Source organism: Equus caballus, chromosome 28 (assembly GCF_041296265.1).
Source record: "Equus caballus isolate H_3958 breed thoroughbred chromosome 28, TB-T2T, whole genome shotgun sequence".
Lineage (NCBI taxonomy): Eukaryota > Metazoa > Chordata > Mammalia > Perissodactyla > Equidae > Equus > Equus caballus.
Window position 1 is genome coordinate 32977819 of NC_091711.1, and position 20078 is coordinate 32997896.

The window sequence follows — 20078 nt, forward strand, 5'->3', positions numbered from 1 at the left end:
GCTTGATGAGCAGTGCCATGTCTGTGCCCAGGATTCGAACTGACGAAACACTGGGCCACCTGCAGCAGAGCACGTGAACTTAACCACTCGGCCACGGGGTCAGCCCCTCCATTGATTGATTTTTTCTTTAATATTTCATTCCAATTTCAGGGTGTCCAAAGGGAGACTTGAGATCTGTCAAGGAGTTTTAATATAGAGGATTAAGTGTGTCCCAAAGAAGGGAGAGAGGGCTCAACCCAGGTTTTGGATTCTCTCCAATGCTTTCTCCCAGGAGAATTATAAATCCGGATAGCCATCAGTCACTAAAAAGTGACTTATATCATCAAATAAAGATTCAGCAATGTTCTCAAAGTGGCACCAGGCTTAAGGAGGCAAGACAAGGACTGATAACATCGTGAAAAAGTTTCAACCAAACATTTCCCCACATTCAAATCCCACCTTTGCACAATATTTGTGCCCTCAAATCCAAGAAAGTTAACGAACTGCCTGTTCTTAAAATACACCTGTAACAACTCTGCCTCCTGGTTGTCCCAGTTCACAGCTTACCTATGTGCTTATTACAGCACCTGACACATTCATTAGAAGAAGCAGCGGGCACGAAGAGAAGCAGAGGACAGCAGGGCAGGTTTGATGAAAAAATTAACTTTAAGTATTAGAAGAGAACTTGATAAAATTCATTTTAGTCTGAAAATTTTAAATTAAAGTTTGTCCCATTTATATGTTCATTCACTTCTTTGTGGCATTTTGCCAATCAGCCCAGATGCTGGAAACCGACATCCTTTATCTTTTTTTTTTTAAAAAAAAGTTAATTTTCTATAAATAACAATTTGTGTTGAAAACTCAAAGTTTATTTTAAAATTAAGTTGACCCTTCTTCATTATGGTCCTTCAAAGGGACTTCTGAACTTGACGTTTGATTGGAGGCAGCAGTCGGCAAACAGGGAATATAATAACCTTTAGAAACTGGCCACACGACAGAGAGACAGCCTGCGGGAGGCAATCAAGACAGAGGGGATGTCAGAGTACCAAGCTTCTTCGTGAAGCAAAGAATTGTGAGGGCTTGCTGGCAGTGGTCTAGGGAAATGCGTCAACGGGAATCTGATTCAAGTCTTTGATTCACTGTGAAGACCAGCTACAATGTCCCTTTTATTGTCCCAGGATATACACTCTATACCCAGGAGCTGATTGCATCCGCCTCTGTACCAGGGAAAGAATCGTGTCAAAACAGCACATTACTTAGGGTCCTTTTGCGATTGGTTTCAGGTACTGCTTATCTATTTACGATTTTAGATGGCAAGCATTCAGCTAACTTTTCGAGATGATGTAAGCCTAGAATGGTCTTTGGCCGCATGCCCCCATGCCCTCCCCCCACCCCTGCCATGAAGGAAGGCCATCTAGTACACAGGAGGGAATGAGGGGAAGAGCGGAAGGATTTGAGCTCGAGTCTCTGATGTCACCTCTTCCCTGGGTGTCCCAGTTAGCCATGGCAAGAAATTCCCCTTTTTTTCCTTAAATTGCTTTGAAATGAGGTTCAGTTTCTTGCAAACAAGAGCCCTTACAAACACATTCCCTGTGGGCAGAATGGTGGGGACACACGGGGAGAAGCTTGCTGGGTCTAGATAATAACAATAGCTACCATTTACTGAAAGCTTAATTTGCACCCAGCTCTATGCTGACCATTTAGATACATTATCTCCTTTAATCTTTACAACACTTTTCAGGTGGATCTATTACTATCTCCATTTCGAATGAGGAAACTGTGGCTCAGAGAGGTTCAGTAACTTGCTCAAAATGACACAGCTAGGAAATGGCAGAGCAGAGATTTGAAATTAGGGCTCTCTGACTTCAAAGCCTATGCTTTTTAACCACAAGGTGCTGAAGCTCTTGAAGGGCCAACTTGGCTACCCCAGGAAGCAGGTGACAGATGTCACTGTGCACTGATGAGGTTTCACAGCTCACAGGCAAGGTTGATCTGCTTGCCCCTGGGTGCCGGGCTGCCATAACTACTGAAATCATGCCAGAAGCAGAGAAATAGTAAGTGCTGACTCCTCTGAGAAGTGGGCTCATATTTCCCCTGTCCAGCATGCTGCCAACTCTAAAATCTCTTTAAGATGACACAAGAGGTTTCAGGAAACTGACAACGACACATCTAATTACAAGGCACAGCAGTGGTGAACCAAGGAGGGAAATTTCTGAAGCAGATTCCTGTAGGAAAGCTTCTAAGCCACTTTTAGAATACGAGGCAGGAGTGGGTTCCTTGAGAAGGATGTACTTCCAAAAGAAAGCCTGTTTTATTTAATTTAAAAAAATGAAATTGTATAAAGATCGGCATGCCTGATTGGCATCCTTCTCTCCCTCGTTACAATTTCATCTCATCTCTGATGGTGGCATGTCCTGTCTAAGCTGCTGTAAATTGGTGTTTCTGGCACTTGTAGTCAAAAGCATTCTAATAGATTAAGCAAGTGCTCGAGAAATGCCTGCAGCTCCTAGACAGGAGCTGACCTTGGGGATTTGGTACAGGGAGCGGAGTTGTCAAGAGGTAGGAAACTGATGGAGGAAGTCAGGGGCAAGAGCTGGCGGGAATGGAGGGAGGGACAGCTTAAGAATGCAAAGAATAAGAGGCAGAGACCTGGGGCCAAGAGCAACGGGAATGTCTGGGGCAGAGCCTGGGAGAACATATTCTGGGTTAACACGGTTCCTGCCCGCAAGGAAATGCACCGCAGGATTCACTCTCATGTAGGGCCAAGGCCAGGTGCCCGGGTGGTGCAGACCACCTGCCAGCTCTCTGCTCCTTTGCACACTTCTTACACGTGGCCTGGAGGACTCCACACTCGCCGGCTTTTCTGCCACCTTTCTCACTGCTCATTCTCAGTCACTTTCGCTGGTGCCCTCTATCTCCTGAACTTCTAAACGTTGGAACACCTCGGCAGTCAGTGCTTGATTTCTTCTCTTCTCTCTCTAAACTTTCTCCTTAAGAGGTCTCAACCCATCTCATAGCTTTAAATACCATTCACACTCTGACAACTCCCACATAACTCTCCCCAGCTCAGACCTCTGACATAAACCCCAGATTCCTAAAGCCACCTGCCCACTTGGCATCTCCACTTGAAGACATCCACCTATCCAAAACCAAGCTCCTGATATTTCCCCCAAAACAGGCACTCCCATAATCTTCCCAGCTCCATTAATGGAGACTCCATTTTTCTAATTGCTCTGGCAAAATGAACTTGGAGTTATCCTCGACCCCTCTGTGTCTCTCGTTCTCCATACACAGATGGACAACAAATCCTGTCAGTTCCACCTTCAAAATATATCCAGAATTTTCACCACCTGCCCTGCCTCTATGCTGGCCTGATCACCGTCATCCGTTGACTGGATTATTCTGCCTTTGTCTCCTTTTAGCTGATTTTCAACAAAGCAGCCAGAGGGAGCCTGTTAAAATATGAGTCAGATTATGTTATTTTCTGTTCAAAACGTTCTAAGGCCTCCCTGTCTCTCCCAGAGTAAAAGCCGAAGTCCTTACAGTGTCCTGCAGGATCTCACACGACCACACGAGCCTCCTTGCCAGACATTCTTTTGCCTCAGAGCCTTTTACATTCACTGTTCCCTCCACCCGGCATGCTGTTCCCTCCACCTGGAAAATTCCTTCCAGATATTCACGTGGCTCACTCCTTTACCTCCCTCAGACTCTGAGTCAAAAGCCCCGAACCCCAACAATACATAGATTACTTCTCCTCAGCAATTACCAGCACCCAACAGGCAGCCTATTTTGCTACTGGTTTATCATCTGTGCTTTCAACGACAGATTATAAACTCCATGAAGGCAGGGCTTTTGGTCTGTTTTGTCCATTGCCAGATGCCCAGCACAAGCACCTGGCGATATAAACCCTCACAAATACTTCCAGACTGAAGGAACGACTATCTGACCCTCTCCTCTAGGACATTGCCCAAGCACATCCAACCTCGGATTTCACAACTGAAACCAGCACCTCCCCCAGAGAAGCTCCTCCTCCAGTGTCCTCTGAACCTCCTCTTCAACTTCTCCCTCCTAATCCCTCAGTCAATCACTGCCTCCTACGAGGTCACCTCCCAAGTATTTCTTCAGTCCCTCTCCTTCCTTTCTTTCTTTTTGTTTTTTGAGGAAGATTAGCCCTGAGCTAACTACTGCCAGTCATCCTCTTTTTGCTGAGGAAGCCTGGCCCCGAGCTAACATCCGTTCCCACCTTCCTCTACTTTATATGTGGGATGCCTACCACAGCATGGCTTTTGCCAAGCGGTGCCATGTCCTCACCCGGGATCTGAACCGGCGAACCCCGGGCCGCTGAGAAGCGAACGTGCAAACTTAACTGCTGCGCCACCGGGCTGGCCCCCCATCCCCTCTCCTTTCTAACCTGCCTCATCTCACTCGCTCGCTGACTCTGCAGCAGCTTCCCACCCGGCCCTCCTGCCTTAGAATTTCTGCTCCCTCTCCTTTGCCAGTCTAGCCTTGGCACAGCTGCCAGAGTGACTATTTTTGTCGTTTGATAAGTACAGTAAATTAATTTGAAATATACATGTATTTTGAGTATCTTTAATTTTATGTTCAATTTTCCTTTTCTTCTTATCAACTAAAACATTTCAAGTCTACCAAAAAGTTGAAAGAATGAATTCTCATATACCCTACGCCAGATTCGCCAATTGCTTACATGCTGCAATATTTGCGTTATTTCTTATTTCTCTTTCTCTCTCTGATATCTATCTATCTATCTATCTATACACATCATGACATTCACTCCTAATTACTTCACATCTGAAGAACAAGGACATCCTCCTATATAACCACAATGCCATTATCACACTCAGGAAAAATAAAATAACGATAATTTTAAAACATCCAATAATCAGTCCACATTCAAATTTCCCCCATTATCCCAACATCATCTTTGATAGTTTCATTGTCATGACTTCAGTTTCTTTTACTCTTGATCAGTCCCACCCCACCCACACTGCCTTTTTAGTTTTCATGACCTCAATTTTCTTGAAGAAGACAAGCCAGTTGTCTTGTAGATTTCTTCTGACGATTTGCAACACAATTCTGAGTGCCCCTTTCTTGCCTAAAGCCCTTCATTAGAACCCCACTACCGAAAGGTTAAGGTTGGAGCTTACGATGCCTGTAGGTCCTCCGTGCTATGCCGTCTGTCCAAGCTGAACCACTTGAAGGTTAGTCTCCAGCCCTCCACGGTCCTCCACACCCAAGTCTATGCTTTTTTGCCTCTGGACTTGAGTTCCTGCTGTTCCCTCTGCCTGGAAGGAACAGGCAGAGGAAGGAACACCCTTTCCCTTCCTCCTCTTTCCCCAGTAAATTGTTCCTTGTGCTTTAAAGATCCGCTTCAGGCATCACCTCCTTCAGGAAGTCTCTCCTGATTGCCCTGCCTTGACGTTCCCCTAATCACCACTCCCGTCCATATCCCTGCACTCAGAACACTGTGTTCTAGCATCATGGGTGTGCCTGTCTCCTCCACTAGATCAGGAAATGACTTAAGAAAGGGACTGTGGCTTACCCACCTCTGTGAGCCTCAGTGAATGTGTGCAGAATGAATGAGTGAGAAACAGGAGAGAGGAAGAAAGAGAAAGAGGCTCTTGTTCTGCTCTTCAATCCCAGGAAGAAAGGGGTCAGCATACCTTCACTAAGGAAGAAAGACAGAAGGAGGAGACAGATGGTCCCACTCCAGGAATAAAAGCACAAGACTCTGGTTTTCTTACCTGCTTCTCTCTTCCCATCACACATCAAGGAGCCCCAGAACTGTGTCCTCTGTACCCTTATCAACTTTCCTAGGCTGAGTGACTTCCGTGTTGTGGTTTCCCTGTAGTAATAAACAGTCAAGCACGTAGCATTAAAGAGCCTGTAGGCTTGTCTTGAAGACAGCAAGAAAGACAGAGCTGGGGAATCACCTCAAAGCCAGCGTTAGAGGAATTCCCTAGGAAGGTACTGGATGGTGGCAGCTTCAAAGAGGGGAGAAAAGAAGGCTGAGGTCATAGGGCTTGTGACTGGGAAGAAAAGGAGAGCTGAGGGAATTGGTCTGGACCTGAGAAGTGTCCGTTAAGTTTAAAAACAGGCCCCTGAAGACCTTGCATAGGGAGCTGTTTTACCAGATGCCAAAGAGTTTGGGCCTGTAGCCAAGTCTGGAAAGAATGTTTTAAGACCTGGCAGTGGCTAAGGGGATTAGCCCTGCTGTGGAAAAAAAGCAGAAGTGGGAAGGACTCCAGAAAAATATTGCAAAAAGCAGAGCCCCTAGGTTTTATTTCACATGCCAACTCTAATCAGTTGGTAGGTGCTTTGGGTATTGCTAAATTGAGAAGGAATCTAAAGCCATCACAAGACTCAGTAAGAAAAAGAAAGAAAGAAACGAAAAAAAGAAAGAAAGAAGAGAAAAGAGAAAGAAAGAAAGAAAGAAAGAAAGAAAGAAAGAAAGAAAGAAAGAAAGAAAGAAAGGAGTGCTGTGATTGATTAATTATGTCTGCCATGGGTTCAGGTACAGAGGATGGGAACGGACCTGGGAATCAGAGGGGAACATAAAAGATACTGTTGAATGACTTAAATCCGTCAGGGAATGTGCCTGAGTGGAAATATCCTGGGCTTTGTCATTACACAGAGCTGACTTTGAAACCTGATTCTGCCCTATTTCTTAGCTGTGCAATCTTGGGCAACTTATAGAAGCCAATCTGGAAAATGGGATGTTCTGCAGATTAAATTAAATAACCTATAATAATAATAGGTAACACTTGCATAGCAATTTCTATCTGCCAGGCATTGTTCTAAGACCTTTACATATATTAATTAATTCAATTCTCACAACAACCCTATAAGGTTATTATCCCCAATTTGCCAATGAGGAAATGGAAGTTCAGGGAGGTTTAGAGACCTGCCAAGGGTGACACAACTAATGAGGGGCAGAGCTAGGATTCACAGGCAGGCAGTCTGGCTCTGAGTTCATATTCTTAACCAGCTTCACAGCTACTACAGCCAACTACTTTCCATGGCTGACTGTTATCACTATGTGTCCAGCGACTGACATAATCTCTGTGATTTAACTTAAACTCCATAAGACTTTAACCCTGCAGTTCACACCTGCATAAAACACATTTAATAGAGCCCTTCATCTTAAACCATGTAAGCTGTAGAGTCACGAACAGGACAATAGAACAAGCTCACCAGAAGAAAAGAGAGAGAGAGAGAGAGAAAAAGAACAAAATCAGAACTCAGGAATCTGGCCTCTAAGAACATCTCTGGCTTTTTTGGGTTTTGCTATAGCATGAAAGGTTTACTCAAGATCCACCAAGATACACAGGACAGGGAAGCCCGATGAAGGTGCCTTCAGTTTGTGGAGGACCTATTCTGCTTTTTCCTGTGTTGGAAAGAGGCATTCTTTCACAAAATGTGTCAACAAGCTATGGCTCCTGGCTTTTATATAAATTTCTATAGGAACATAGCCAGGCTTATTCTCTGATGTTTTGTCGATGGCTATTTTCACACTAAAACAGCAGATCTGAGTAGCTGCAATGGAGACCACAGAGCTTGCAAGGCCACCTATCTGGCCCTTTGAAGAAAAAGTTTGCTGATCCCTGCTGTCCCCTTGAGGCCAGATTTTCCATATCTCAACATGGCACATGTGATCAATCTTATGCCCTTAACTAGGGAAGGAAGAACAAGATGTCCCCTTGCATGTTCACCAGGGGAGGTATGAAGTAGGATGTTCATAAGAGAAACCAAATAAAAACAGATGTGGCCAGAATAGAATATAGTAGAGTGCGCTCTGAGATGTGTTGATCAATGTTACGTGATAAAATCATTCATGGGTCAACTGGGAACCAGTCTGTTAAGCAATCGCAAGCAGATTTCTCTACTGCAGGACTTCTCAGGACCTTTAAAAAGCCATTATGCTTTCTGAGATTTCTAAGAAGGTGATATAGTTCACAGAGCACTTTTTTCCCATGGGACTATCTTCTTCAGAACATTCTTTGGTAAATACTGAAATAAAAGGTGGCTTTAGAATCATGCTCCCTGGGAACTAGAAATGAAAACTATGAGGGCGTGGCTTAATAAGCATGTCTTTCTCTCATCAAGGAAAGAGGGAGAACAAAAAAGAAACAAAGGGAGCCAGAGTGGAAAAAAAGAAAGAGAGGCATTTGAAGAGAGGAAGGAAGAAAGCAGGGCCCTGGAGAGACAGGATGTGAGGACACAAGGAACACTTGGATGACCGGAGTCTCAGAGGGAACACGTGTCAAAAGCAGGGCTGCGGCCCAATGCAGGAGGTGTGGTCACTTTCACCATCGCCATCCTCATCATCAGCACCACCAGAGACGCTAACCTTCCCTGAGGCCTCACTACCCTGCAGATCCTGAGTCACGTCCTTTAGACATAGGATGTCCCTTAAGTCCCGTTTTACAGATGAGCAAATAGAGTCACTGACAAGTTAAATAACTCACCAAGAGTCAAACCTTATAAAGCTTATGAGCGGGAGTGCATAGATTCAACTCGGTGAGTCTGACCCCAGAGCCCACGTTCTCACCACTGCCCCGCACTGCTCTCCGTCTGACCACATTAGATGAAGGACTGGGATTCCGTTACATAACACAAAAAGGATACTGTACAGAAATGCAACACCGAGCCATTTGGAGAAAAAGACAAAACAAACAAACCAATGTCATTTTGGATATTTCGCTCCATAAAACCAAACAGCTAGAGGACTAATGTTTTTCCACAGCACATCCAGATTTTTAGATATCATCATATTTTCTTCCTCTCTCTCTTTTTACTCTTGTGTTAACTATCCCGTCTTAACTCATGTCACAAGTTATACATCAGGCTTATCCAATGTATTACATTTGCTCATAAAGTGAACATAACAAGACAGTTTTTGAGTGTTAAAAAGCATTTTCAACCCAAACACTATGACTATTGTATCTACAATAAGCCTCATTTAGATTTCCACAACTGTCAGTTCCTCTTTCGGGGGATTGCTGCCCTCAAAACAGCCTAAGACAGATTCTGAAAACATGAATCACAGCTCAATTAAATCTTTAGTGGCTCAGAAACTTACCTGCATTAAATGCTAGCGTTTGTCTGCGTCCTAGCTAACCGCTGATTTCCATGCTGAAAATCTGATGCAAAGAGTACACTGTTTGGGGTGGGGGGAGGGGTTGAACCCCGGTCTGGAAAAGCAGTCCAGGCTGTGAAAAACTTGCACACTGAGTATTCTGGATTTGCTTCCATGGCAAAAAAAGTTTCCGTTGAAACGCTGCAAACATGGGCTAGGGGCTCGTGAAAGCAAAATTTGTGTGGGACAATCTACCTCCGATTTGCTTTTTCGAATCTATAGCAAAAGAAAGGAGCGCTCCAGGCGGGCCAGGGTCGAATGGAAAGACTGCCACGCCGCACGTAAATTTCTGTTACCTGGTGAATGGTGACGGCTGGGCTTTGGGCTCCTCGGTCCAGAAGAGCTGCAGGGCAGAGCGTTCAGATCGTGGCTGGCCGCGGGCTGCTGCCCTTCACAATACATCGGCTGCTTCTAAGATCTCATTGGAAATCCTACAGGGCTGGAGAGCCCCAAGGCCAATATAACGTTTCCAAGAGTATTCCTCCCCCTCCCACCCGCCTTTGCTTGCGTTGACTTGGAGCGGCTCGGGTTTCTTCCACCCCTGCGCGGAGCAGCTGGGACTCCAGGCGTTGCGCTGGCAGCGTGAGGAGGCCCGAAACCACTTCCAGATGTGCTTGGCAGGCCGGCTGGGATGGGCCAGACTTCCTCTGGCATCCTCCTCCACGGGCAGTCTGTGCGCATATCATTTCCAAAACAAGGCTGCTCTAGAGGAAAAGATTCAAAATCTGAGAAAAGTAAATGCTTGGAGGGTGAATTTCTACCACACGTTGGGTCTAAGGTAAACTTTGAAATGGCAGAAGTGAAAAAAATTAAGTTCATGCTGATTTTAAGAACATCTTCCTGTTAGCTAGCTTCTCCTGAAATCTCCTAGTCATTAAAATGCCAGCATCCCCAAATCAAAGCCAGGATAAGAATGATGGTCTCATCCTAGCAAGGCAGTGATAGTGGCAGAAGTTTCAAGATGGTGTGTTTTGTGCCTGAACACAGAAAAGAATAAGGCGGGGAATCAACCCCACCCAGCTCTGTGCTCTTCTGTGTTTCTGCCATTGAATCTCAGAAACCCAGGGAATGTGTTAGCGCTTTGCCTGGGATCACAGAATTTATTTCTGCCATGGCTTCTCTCCCTAGTTCCTATAAGGAAATGAGGACCCCTCTGCTCACAACCTCTTTCTAAAGCGGTGTTGCCCAATAGAAATGGAATGCAAGCCACATGGTAATTTTAAATTTTCTTGTAGTCACTTGAAGAAAAGTACAGAGGTAAAATTCATTTTAACAATATATTTTATTTAACCCACTAGATACCAAATGTTATTTCAACATATAATCAACATAAAACATTATTAACTAGTCATTTTACCTTCTTTTTTGTGTGTGTTAAGTCTTTGAAATCTGGTGTGTATTTTATACTTGCAGTACATCTCAATTCAAACACTAAATTTCATCAGAAACAATTGATATGTATTTAGGTTTCATAAAATTTACAGTGTAAACAGTAGATTCACATATTCAGGTTGTTCCAAGCACACTTAACAATTTTCCAATAACTGAATCAAGAATCAGTTTTTCAATTTCAATTCATTTAAATTAAGTAAAATTTAAAATTCAGTTCCTCAGTGGCACTAATCACAGGGTAAGTACTCAGTAGCCAGCGTGGCTAGTGGCTACTGTATTGAACCATGCTGCTCTAATGGATTGAGTGGGGTTTTTTCAGACTCGAACTTGGAGAGTGGGAGTATCCCGAATAGCTTCCATTTGTATAGAACTTCCAACATTGACAAAGCATTTTTGCATCTATTTTGTTTTATTCTCACGACATTCCTTTTAGGTAAATTGAGCAGATGTTTTTGCCCCAATCTGCAGATGAGCCAACTGAGGCTGTGAGCAAGTTAAAGTCTAAGTTCCCAAAGCAAGTTACTGATGAAGCCAGGACTGCAATTCTCGTTCAGTACTTCTTAACTGTTCCTTACTTGTTTCAAATACTAAGATTTTTGGCTGCAGCTCTAGGGTTTTATTGCATCCACAGTTACTGCATTCTTCTCTCGGTCATCCTTCAGCATCACGTCACTGTTTGTATAGAAATAAACTGGCTGCCCTGGCGGCATTCCCTTATACACTCCTGTTAAAGTGCTCACACAATCCAGCAAGTGTGTCATTTTTCTTTGGGGCAGGCTTGACATTATGCTATTCCTCTTCTCTCTTTCCTCCCAGCAAGTTGTATTCTGTTTTAACCACAGCACCATTCAATGTTGTCGCTAACAGGCATGGTAGTAAGATATTTATCTTTGGTGACAGCAAAGATACTTTGTATACATTGATCCCCTGTGGGAAGCCGGAAGGTTCAGTGGCTCTAAGTCCTCCTGCTCCAGTCCACATTGTACCCACGTGAGCAAAAATATCAACATTTCCTGGCTCAGGGCTTGCCGCTGCCCTTCCAGAATTATGTGCTGTCAGGAGCATCAGGAGAGGCCCTCAGACGTGTCCCAAGGCATCGTGGTGGAAAGCTCTCCAAGCTGGCCTATTCCAGCTTCCTCCAAAGACTGGGTTTTCTCCCCTTTGCATCTCTCATGCACTTGCAGAATGCCTGCCCCAGTGTAGGAGCTGGTGAATAAGCAGGTTCAGAGAGTATGACAACCAAAGCCCCAAGAGGGAACTCAGAACTGAAATAGGAATCACATTGTTTTCACAGACTCTGCTTGCTATTCAGATTAATTTCCACATGGACCCAAATCTCTGTGGTCATTATTCTCTGTACACTTTCCCCCTGGCCCCCTCTGTCTCCAACCTCTGATTCTTTCTCCTTTATTTCTGCTGGGCCATGTTCTGAAGATGCAAGAGGCTTACTATCTATGACCTAGATTTCCACATTGTACGCACAGATTGTTCCCTGGGGAAGAAATGAGAAGAACTGAAAGAGACACAGGATGTAAGAGACACGCTGATAAGTGCTGTGGCTACCAGCATGGGCTCTGCAGACAGACAGACCTAGGTGTTTGCTCAGGTATTAAAGTTACACATTACTGAAAACCTCACCTTCAGTTTCCTCGTCTATAAAGTGGGGAAGCCTCACAGGACTGTTTGAGGCTTAAAAGACATCATGGGGGCTGGCCCAGTGGTGTAGCAGTTAGGTTCACAGGCTCTGCTTCGGTGGCCCAGGGTTCACCTGTTTGGATCCCAGGCGCGAACCTGAGCACCACTTATCAAGCCATGCTGTGGCGGCATCCTATATATAAAACAGAGGGAGATGGGCACGGATGTTAGCTCAGGGCCAATCTTCCTCAGCAAAAAGAGGAGGATTGGTGGCAGATGTTAGCTCAGGGCTAATCTTCCTTAAAAAAAAAAAAAGGAAAAGAAAGACATGCACATAAAGCACTCAGTAAGGGCTCAATATATCGTTATTATTAGTATTGTTGCCCAAAGACACCCCAAGGTAAGAACTAGGGAAAGAAATTGTAACAGTATGTTATTTGTAACTTTAAAAAAATCTAAATGAGTTATATGATGTTGCTGGGCCTACTTCTTCTGTGGCTCTGCTTCTTCCCTTCAAATAGAAACACTCTTTCATTTGCGGCAGTAATTGTCAGTTAAAAATACTCACCTGTCAGACCTCCTGCAGCTAGAGCGCCATGTAAGCAGAAGTCAGCTGTTTGTGACTTCCTAGAAAGCTGCTGTTCTCCTGACAAAGGGCTGTTTGGTGCCTTTTGCCCTTTCTTCCTACCTGACATCCAGCCTTGATGCCTGGAGGTGGAGTAGCCATCTTGCAGTTCTGCAGAGAAAAGGCCCACACTGTGCTGGGGTACGTGGCCACACTGCTGTACACAGAGATGGCAGTGTTGAATCAGTCAGGGCCCTGGCAGGACACAGATGGCTCCCTCCAGCGGGCTAACGGTGGAGACTTTGAAGAAAGGCACCATTTGAAAAGATGTAATTGGTATTAAGGAAACATGGTTAAGAGATGGTGCAGTAGCCTGGGGTTAGCAATTGCTGGAGCCGTTACCACCTCTAGCCCTGAAGGGCAAGGAAAGGAAGTAACTACCAGAACTGGGAGAAAGTAGCTGTATGGACAAGGCTATCCCACAGGAGCAGCCTGTGTTGACCCACACAAAAGGGACTAGGGGGCTAATTACCCCAACCTTACAATCTCCTATTGGGGGTGTCTCTCATTGGCCAAACCCAACGGGAAGTCAGAGGGCAGGAGAGCTCAAGTGAGGTAGCACATTTAGGTCAGCTTCTCAGGGCACTGAATAAGGTGAAGAAGAGTGGAGAGTAGAGCTGTGTAAGCAAATGGAAAATTTGCACAACGTGGCTGGGGTCCCCTGCATTGCGTGACCCGGCAGCCCTCCCTTGTTAAGGAGGGCAGAGCAAGAACATAGGAGGAGCCTAAGTCTCTGATGGTGCTGGGAGCCACCATAGCAGCCCTGTACTACTTATGGAACATCTAACTATGTGAGGAAAATGAACGCTAATGTGGTTAAGTCGATTGGTCAGGTCTCAGGTATATGCCTGAAGGCAGTCTCATGTGATCTCTATGCATTTTAAATTTGTGATATCATTAGTCAACACAATGTATATCTGAGTCATTATTATTCCATGTTTATTTCTAATTAGTTGAAAGTAAAATGTTCATCATTTCCTCTTCCCCAATAGACCTGCCTTGGCTGAGTCATTACTTTGTAGACAAGGTCTTAGATAAAATCTACTAAGGCTGATAAAAGTAACTGAAGAAAAGGAGGAAGCATTCTATAGCAGCAGTGAACCTCTACACTGGGTCACGCTGACAAGCCTCTATTTATTGCCTCTGTCTCCCAGGGCTGGGCTCCAAGATCACCCACGTGGGGCAGGAAGTACAACTATAGGAGCCTCGGTTCCCCCTCTTTTGCCGGGTGGGGCTCAGTGATGGGTCATCTCCTTGTCCAGAGCCCAGGTGCTCCAGACTCTTCCCTGCTACCCCCTGAGCTGCAGCCATTGCTCCTGCACCTGACTCTTTGTACCTGGGGTCCCTCTCTCCCACAGGAGATGACTGTTTTTCTTCCTTGGCTCTTGTGCCAATTCCCTGTTCTGGCAACTGGAGTAGGCTCCACCTGGCCTAGAGTTCTGCCTTGCTCTTGCCAACTGCCTTCTCCAAGCCTTGGCTATGGCTCTAGCCAAGACCCATGGCCAGAGCCCTGCGATCTGTGAACACACACCATCTGCTTCCTTCATCTCGGGAACAGTGCCTGCCCAGGCTCTCTGCTGTTGAGTTCTGCCTACCTGTTGGCACTCCCAAACCCCTTCTCAGGCCTCTGCCAATAAGCCCTTGGCCTGAGTCCTCAACTGAGATTAAGGTATCCCTTGGACATGGCAATTTACACTCTTGGCTGAAAGCACAGCGCTGTCTGCCACCTCCCAGCACCAGCCCCTCCCTCTCGGGCTGACTCCTCAGTGGCCTGTAGCTCAGGAGGAAGAGCAGAAACAGTAGCAACAAAATGAAAATGATGATGATGTTAGAACTAAAACAATCTACTACTTCCTACAGGCCAGGCATGGCATCAGGGCAGCACCGTCCTTGCTTTGCATGGCAACAGCACAAATTTCAGTTACCCTGGTTTAGTTTAAAAACATCGGTCTCCCAACAACACAGTTCAAATCTGTTACCACAGTATATTAACTGTGAGTAGTTACACAAGTACAAACTTTGTTGCTAGCTTTTTAGTCCACAAAATTACTATGAAATAACAGATCCACATCATGACCAGTGACCAATCATGTCACTTCTTTGACAGTCTGTCAGTGTTTGGTCTCTGGACATCTGTTACTCAGTTTATAGACAGACAGCAAAGCATGTAGTCGTGTTGTTTCCTTAATTCCCAGTGATAAACCCATGTGATGTTTACAAAAATGGATACTAGAGAGAATTGGCCAACAAAGATAAAAGTGTGGCACAGAAACCAAAATGATAATGGCGGGAGTGACGTTCAACTCAAAGGTAAATGGAGGGAGAGAACAAAGAGCTGGCCTGGAGATGATACGGCCACTATTCAACTCTAGATTGCAGCCAGAAAAATTTAGTGAAGGTGAATTTGTGAACATAAATGAGGAAAGCGGTTTCGATGAGAAGGATGAAGATGTTCCAGAGGAAATGACACGGGCAAAAAATTCACATTAAAGGAACTCTCAAAGATATTTCATGACATTGAAGACGCAAAGGATAAAATACGGGAAGCTGCTCAAACTTAGAAAGGAGTGTGACAATGTGCGAAGGCACAGAAAAGACGCTCACTCCATACAGAAGGTTATGTGATAAGGCAGGCACCGCTCCAACTACTCTTGATAAGTTTTACACAAAAAACACATTTAATTCTCAATGTTTCTAATGTTTTAAATCACAATATAACAAATAAATATTAGGTCTACTCATTTTTTCATTTCCTTAGATATTTAAAACCAACAGTAAGAGAGTTTTAAATATTTGGACAAAAATGTTTAAAGATCACAGAACAACTGTGCTATTTCCCATTGAGAATTAAGATTGCTTTGCAGAGTTTCAACTTGCCTGTTCATTCTGCAGAACTGCATAAGCACGCAAAGCAAGGGCTGCCTGGACTTAACATGCATTATCTCATTTCATCTTCAAAATAACCCTAAGAGATAGATGCTATTATCATCCCCATTTTATAGACCAAGAATCTTAGGCTCAGAGAGGATAAATAACTTGACCAAGACCACAGCTAGTAAATGGCTAAGACCAGTGGATTCTGACTCCCATGATCTTGACCCCTATGTGATATTTTGAGTGCAGGTATATGATAGGTGTTTGATACAGGGGACGGCAGTGAAGGAGAGAAAGTGGTGAGAGATGCAGGTACTTTCTCTAATGCAATCTCAAAAGGCTAGGGCTGCACTGTCCAACAGAGCTTTCTGTTTTCTATTACATATTTATAGATTATGAACATTTATATAATCTATAATATAGAAATATATTCAATCCTAGTATATATGTAAATCTACATGTACTTCTGAGTCCGTCTTTTCTTGATCCTCCAGGATCCTGTTCCATCAAGTTTCAACTCTCCCTGAGGCTGGCCTAGTTGCTTAGCTCAACCAACTCTCATTTCCAACCTTATTCTTCCTTGTCTGCTTCTCGTTATTGAGGGGCTGAAAACAAACAAACAAAGGACCACTTTCCCAGGCGCCTGTAGCTACCCTCCTGCAAGATGACCCCCAGTGTCTGCTCTCCTATTCTTTCTCTGTAACAGAATCTTGACTATTAGCTAGGCACGTGGCCATTCTGAATAAAAACTACATTTCCCAAACTTCCTTCAACTAGCTGTGGCTTTGTGATTAAACACTGGCTTATGAGATGTAAGTAGAAATAATATGTATAATTCCAGAATGTGTTCTGGAGAGGGGAACATTCCTTTCTCTTACACTTTCCTGCTAGCTGGAATGTAGATGCAATAGCTAGAGCTAGAGCAGCCATCTTGGACCATGACTTGGAAGGAAGAATTCTTTTTTTTTTTTTGGAAGGGGGAATTCCAATTCATAAAGTCTACATATTCCTGAGGACTTGGTGAAATAGAGCTGCCACTCTGGCTTTGCACTGCCACCTCCAAAATTCATTTACATGGGAGAAACATAAACCTTTAAAGCCATTTTTATTGGGTATTTCTTCACTACAGCTAAGGTAATCTTAATTTACCAAATGCCCCAGTTCTGGGTAACGAAACCTAAGAGAAGTGTGCTGGATGGCTTCTGGGCAAGATGTTTTCCCTATCCTGGCTGTCCTCCTGCTTCACGCCTTTGGGCATGGTTGTATGAAGACACAATGCCCAGAGCTGCAACAGCCTTCTTACGACCACAAAGGAAAGGTCAAGAGAAATTCAGAACCCTACTTAGAACTGTGACACCACTGAGCTGCTGAACTAACCCTGGACCCACCTACCTCAGATTTCTCGTGCAAGATAAGAGCCTTATCATTCAGCCACTGTGTGTTGGATATTCTGCTACTTGTGAGAGAAAGCATTTCCAAATGACATATTCTCTTGTGATGATCTGAGTGTTTACGTCCCCCCCAAATTCGTATGTTGAAATCCTCACCCCCAAGGTGATCGGATTAGGAGATGGGGCCTTTGGTATTTTGGTGCTTAGGTCAGAGGGTGGAGCCCTCATGAGTGGGATTAGTGCTCTTATGAAAGAGGCCCAGAGTGCTCCCTTGCCCCTTCCACCATGTAGGGACACAGCGAGAAGTCAGTAGTCTGCAACCTGCAAGAGGGCCTTTGCCAGAACCTAATCACGCTGGCACCCTTCTCTTGGACTTCCAGCCTCTAGAACTGTGAGAAACAAATTTCTGCTGTTTATAAGCCACCCAGTCTGTAGTATTTTGTTCTAGCAACCCAAACAGACTAAGGCATCCCTTTTGTTTCTTCAGTCTTTCCTTTTCAACTGGATGCTTCTCCTGGGCCCACGATCATGCTCAAGTCTCATCCCATGCAAAAAAGTAAGAACAGCTTGTCCTGTATCCATTTCTCCCCTCCAACCACTTGTCTTTCCTTCCTTTCATCGGCAAGTCTCTGTAAAAAGAACATTATACATGTTATCTGCACTTCCTTAGTTGGTATTTGTTCTTCGATCTTCTCTGGCTTCCCTCCTCCCACTCCACTGAATATTTTAATCTAGGCCATAATAACCTCCTAATTTGCAAATCCAACAGACACTTCATTTCTCTCTTCTCTGACCTCTCTATTGCTTTTGGCTTTGACAACCACTTCCGCCTCTGTGAAACCCCCTCCACCTGTGGCTTCTTTGACATCACTTCACCCAGTTCTCTTCTGACCTCTCTGGCTACTGGTTCTTCATTTCCTTCCTGGGTGCCTCCTTCTGTCTTTACCTCTCAAATCTTGGCTCCTCTGGGGAGCTATTCTGCCTCACTCTTCCCTTCTACACTCTCCTCCCAGGTGATGACTTCCATTCCTGTAGTTTCAGAGATTGAAGGTGGCTATCTTGAGAACTGGGAACCTAATTCTAGACTCCTCACTTAAACAGAGTGGAGTCAAAGCTGCTCTGGTAAAACATCTCTCCCAGTGGATTAAGCACTTTGTCACGGATTGAACTGTGTCCCTCAAAAGGATAAGCTGAAGTCCTAATGTCCAATCCCTTATTGTGACCTTATTTGAACATAGGGTCTTCGCAGATGTAAACAAGTTAAGATGAGGTCATTAGGATGGGCCCTAATCCAATATGGCTGGTGAACTTATAAGAAGAGAAGAGACACAGACATACAGGGACACCACCATGTGATGCTGGCGACAGAGACTGGAGTGATGCAGCTACAAGACAAGGAACACCCAGGATTGACGGCCACCACCAGAAGCTAGAAAGAGGCAAGGAAGCATCCTCCCCAACAGGTTTCAGAGGGATCATGGCCCTGCTGACACCTTGATTGTGGATTTCTAACCTCTAGAACTGTGAGCCAACAATTTCTATTGTTTTAAGCCACACGGTTTGCGGTACTTTGTTACAGCAATCCTAGGAAACTCCTACATGCTTCCTCCATTATACACGCTTCCTGCAGCTCCTTATCTAAGCAGCCAGTTATAACTTGTAATCTCTCGTCTTAATATTTTCCCTTCACCTTTCCCCTAGTTCAGGGATTTTCAGATTTTCAAATACCATAAACCAGATTTATTTTGTTTTTTAATTTGAATATCAACAGCGGGTTTGCAACTTTTAATTTTGCTCTTAGTCTTTTGCTGGAAGAGCATTAAAGAAACAGCTACCACCTACTTACAGCATCATTCATAAATTTAGGACATTTTAACACTAAACCCTCAGAATAAAGTACAGTTCTTTAAATATTTTAAGTTTTATGAAAAACTCATTGCTTTATCCCAACTTTTCCAGTATCGTTTCAGATACACAACAGCTTTGTAACAGAAACATTTAAGAGCCCACATTATGTATGTGACCAAAAAAATATTAATACATAAATATTCATAGCTTCCTTTCTTTGTTCCCAGCCGTCTTCCCCCTCCCTTCCCAAATTCTCTTTGACCATAATATCAAATTGGGGTAATAATCAGTGAAAGGAAGAACTCGAGAAGGAGGAGCTGGAAAGAACAGTGAGAATTCCTTTTAAAAAGGTAGAGGATCACCTCTCAAAAGAAAGTTTAAATGGATGAGAAGGTAGAAAGGTTTGAAGGAGTTGGCGGAGCGAGGATGAGCTACGCATAGGAGAGAAATTGAAAATAATAAGATGAGGAAAAAGGCACTTTAGGAAATTTGAGGTATGCTGTGTGTATTATCCCTTCTGTACTTGCTTGAGAATGTGAGTTAGGGACTTAAACTGTTTTCACTTTTTTTTTTCTGCTGGATTTGTATCTCTTTCAGGGCGAAGGCGTAGGACCAGATCACAACGCAGCCCCGCCTTAATACATTTACGAATGACTATGACTAGAGGCAGTATCGCATAATGGTTAGGGGTAGGGGATTCTGGAATCAGAAGCCCTGCGTTTGAATTCTGGTCTCAGTCCTTTTCTGCTGTGTGCCCATGGGAGAATGACTTTACTTCTCTGTGCCTTATTTCCCCACCCACGAAAGACAGATAAGAGTACCCAGTTCACTGAATTGTTGGGAGGATCACACGAATTAATTAATACATAGAAGGGAAGTAGGACAGCGCTTGTCAACGGAAGACCTTCAAATATTAGCTAGCAATAAAACAGAAATCTATATATAATCTTCCACCTGCTTAAACAAAACAAAACAGAAAACCCTTCGCGGCTCACCGTTCCTAAACTTCTTGGCCTGGCACGCCCCCCCCAAAACCTGATCTGCCTGATGTGCCTTTGCAGGCTTAGCTGCGACCTTCCGTGCGGCGTTCCGAGCCACAGGCGGCGCGGCGTGGAGTGGTCCAGCCTGCCTCCCTCCCGCGTTTGCCGGCCTCCCGACGCTGCGGTGCCCGGGGCGC

At 44.5% G+C, this 20078-nt stretch overlaps 1 protein-coding gene across 4 annotated transcripts in view; it reads right to left on the bottom strand.

The window, feature by feature from the left end:
• Positions 1 to 14814, bottom strand: part of GLT8D2 (glycosyltransferase 8 domain containing 2) — a 42605-nt gene extending 27791 nt beyond the window's left edge. The window contains exons 1-3 of one of the 4 annotated variants that reach the window (XM_070254575.1): positions 12852 to 14814; positions 12167 to 12356; positions 9433 to 9840 (exon numbers count right to left, since the gene is read on the bottom strand). The gene's annotated coding sequence lies outside the window, so the exon portion shown is untranslated. Of the gene's footprint in view, positions 1 to 5741; positions 5843 to 5930; positions 6087 to 9079; positions 9841 to 12166; positions 12357 to 12851 lie in introns of those variants that run through there. The other 3 variants (XM_005606556.4, XM_070254576.1, XM_014736777.3) reach the window with 3 other exon arrangements.
• Positions 14815 to 20078: the final 5264 nt, after the last annotated feature.